This window comes from Belonocnema kinseyi, chromosome 8 (genome assembly GCF_010883055.1).
Source record: "Belonocnema kinseyi isolate 2016_QV_RU_SX_M_011 chromosome 8, B_treatae_v1, whole genome shotgun sequence".
Classification (NCBI taxonomy): domain Eukaryota; kingdom Metazoa; phylum Arthropoda; class Insecta; order Hymenoptera; family Cynipidae; genus Belonocnema; species Belonocnema kinseyi.
Genome location: NC_046664.1, coordinates 112,472,453 through 112,476,209, shown reverse-complemented (window position 1 = coordinate 112,476,209; position 3,757 = coordinate 112,472,453).

Sequence of the window (3,757 nt, the reverse complement as noted above, 5' to 3'; positions counted from 1 at the left end):
CTTCAGGGATGCCATTAAGTTTTCCTCACTTCAAATAAACCTTGGCGCATTTGTCTAACCCAAATTCCATTCTAATTTCCTTAGTATATCGTTCGACAATCCTAGTAATCTTAAAAAATCGTTTTTATTCTTTTAAAGCCTTTCACAATTCTTGAAAATCTTATACATTTCTTGTTTGAAATATGTAAAAATCTACATTTTGTTTTGATTCAGGCTTGTGGCTGTTTGCACCGAAATTCTCAGTACGAATAGTCAAATTTTTTTGGTACACACAATCATTTTGAATCATTTAAAATCTTCTAAAAATCTCTCGAAATGAAATAATAAGTGTTCATTTGTTATTTCTACGTTGAAATGATATCGAAAAACGTTTTACAACAACTTAAAATATTTCGCAAAATTTAAAACATTTAAAAGAAACACTACTACATATTATTTTACAAAGATTCAAGATAGATTTCAAAGATTGCACAAACCAAGAAAGATTTGGAAGATTTTCAGTTCCTACGATCCAGTCAATTTAATGATTCGATTTCAGAGGAGGGGAATCAATACCTTGCCATCCCTGATGCCAAACTAATGAACCATCGTTCCCAACGGTGAAGGCAAAGAGTCAGAAGATTTAAGTCAGGAGACCTGAAAAAAGGCAGGAAAGAAAAAAAATGTATACGATATTTATGATTAATAATTATTAAACATAATTATGATAGAATTTCATTATATAAAAGCAAAATTGCAGGAAACAAAATATTTTTTGGTTCAAATTTTTCTCAAGGGAAATAAAGTTATCAGTAGCTAAGGTATTTTGTCGGAAATCATTCTTAATGTCAGTAGATCTTCCGATAAAGCAGTAGCAATGGCAACGCTATAATTAACGCAGTTTTATGTAATTTTTTATCAATTTATGCGTAAGAAAACTAACAATTAACGTAGGCATAAAATATTCTCAGCAGGCGAAAAAAATTGACACACACAAAAACGACGAAAATAAATAGAATGAAACAAAAATTTCTACTATGACTAAAAAGGACATTTCAATTGTGGGAAGAATTCAAAGGTCAAAACATATATATACATATATATATATATACATATATATATATATATGTATATGTATATATATATACAGTCGAACATTGGACACTGTCCTCAGCTGTTTTGCGGGCACTGTGAGAATCAGCTGATTAGGCCAGGGCCGACACATCCCATGACATTAGTATGCTATCAGGGGCACCCACAAGACATCGTATCGACACGGTCCTGTAATTCGACGCCGATTGGCTGAAGGGTTAAACCACTCTATGTCCGTGTGAATATAGTAGGAGACGATGTAAATGACTGGGTTGCGCGCGCAACCCATTTCTCCTCTTCTGAATTTGAAAACTCGAAGGTGCACGATTACCGGTCGGAAAACTTCGGCGGTTCTATTTATATCTCTGTCTGCTTTGAAATAAAATGAAGAGGTTGGGATTTTAATATTTCCAGATTTCGATGCTGGCAATTCTCATGATTTGAATACTTCGCGCGCCTCTTTATATGCGTATATTTTTAAATTACGTTATTTCAAGTATAAAATATAAATCATATAAATATTAATACTATTATATATATACGTATATATATATAAACATATATTATTAATGATAATATTATAATTATATTATATCATAATAGGCTTATTTATATCTTGATCCGCGTTTGAAAGAAATTAAAGAAATTGGCGATTTTGGAATCCATCTCGTTTGGATACAAACTTAATTATTTGATTGAAAAATTAATTATTTTGTTGCAAATTTAACTATTTTGTAAAAAAGTCCTCTTTTCTATCAAAAGTTCAACTATCTTGTTCAATTTTTTTTCATTTGAAGGTTCATCTCTTTCGTTGAAAATGCATTTTTGAAACTGACCATTAATCCATACCGTTTTTGGTTTAAAAATCATGTATTTTGTTAAAAATTCGTCTTTCTTTGTAAAAATTAAATTTCCTTATGGAAAATTTATACTTTTTGATCAAATATTACATTTTTCGGTTGAATTATCAACTGTAAATATTTTTTGGTTGCAACGTCGCTTTGTTGTAAATGCAACTATATTGTTAAAAATTAAAATCATAATTTTTGGGTGGAAAATTCGATTATTCACTTAAAGTTGAACTACTTAGTAAAAAATTTAATTTTTTCTTATCAAGGATTCATAATTATAGTTGAGAATTCAACTATTTGCCTTTAAATTGGGTTAGAAATTAAGCTTTTTGTAGATAATACTCTTTTTGACTTTAAAATTAAATAACTTCGTTGAAAGTACATGTATTTTGTTGGAAATTGACCTTGTTTGGTAGGTATTTAATCTTTTTAGTTGAAAATGTATCATTTTTGGTCAAAAATGCAATTGTTTGGTTGAAATACCAACTTACATCTTCTTGGGTTTAAAAGTCGATTATTTCACTAAGAGTGTAACTACTTTGTAAGAATAAATACGTTTTTTAATGAGGTTTTTTAATTATGGTTGAAATTTCAACTCTCAGATTCAAAACTCATATTTTTTGCTTAAAAAATTCAACTTTTTGTAGATAATTCGTCTTTTGGACGTTTCCCTTGAAAATTTAAAAATTTTATTGAAAATTCGTTTTTCTTTCTTGTTAAATTCAATTTTTTATCACAGTTTTTATCTGGATATATGTGTGTTTATATATATATAATAGTATTATTATTTATATAATTTATATTTTCTACTTGAAATAACATAACCTCAAAATAAACGCATATAAAGAGACGCACGAAGTATTCAAATCATGAGAATCGCCAGTATCGAAATATGGAATTATTAAAATTCCTATCTCTTCATTTTATTTCAAAACAGATAGAGACATAAATGGTCATAAGTGGTCAGAAGTTTGGGCCTTTATGGTGGAAAAGGGTGGTTCTCGTAGTGCTGCGGGATGTTAGGGGGAGAAAAGGGTGTCTGAAGGGGCTGTGAGGGGTGAAATAGTGCAAAGAAAGGGAAAATTTGGGGCGGTAACCGACAGTGGCCTTAAGAGACATCTATTGGCTACAGTACGTACTTTTTTGCATGAATAGGTCACAGTTACCGACCGAAGAGCAGAAGGTGGTTAGAAAGAGAACTGGCAGTGCTAGTCGTGAATTAGACGGGGAGGAAATTGCCAAAAGGCCCCGACGACCAGCTGTGCGTAGTTCATTTAGGGATGGGCGATACTGAGAAAAAGTATCGATACCGACGTATCGATACTTTAAAAAGTTCGATCTCGAACCGAGTACCGGTCCAAAGATATTATAAACCTAGATGCGGTACGGGGCGTCGGAGTGGGGAATTATATATATAGGACATCACATTTTCTGCCCTATCGAGGTGCTGCCCTCATCGTACTACGAAGTCGAATTCTTGTTTTCTAATTCTTCGTAAAATATGACGGTAAGGCAGTAGAAGGATTTTTTGAGGTTAGAAAAGTTTGAATGTATGTATCGCTGAATTTTTTCAGATCTGAAGCTTGATCCAGGTTTTCGGTACAGTCTTTTTTTTAATTATAAAAAAAATGTTCTCGAAAAATCATATTTTCAATTTTTAGAAAAGTATTATAAAAAGACATTTCGAGGTAAACAAGTGTGGAAAACATTGTTCTTTGACAAATTATTTTTTCAAATTGAAATAATAAAATATTTATACCAAAGAAACAACTTTTTAAATGTTTGAAGTGTTTAAACATTATTGTTTAAATTTAAAATAACAATAATTAAAACAA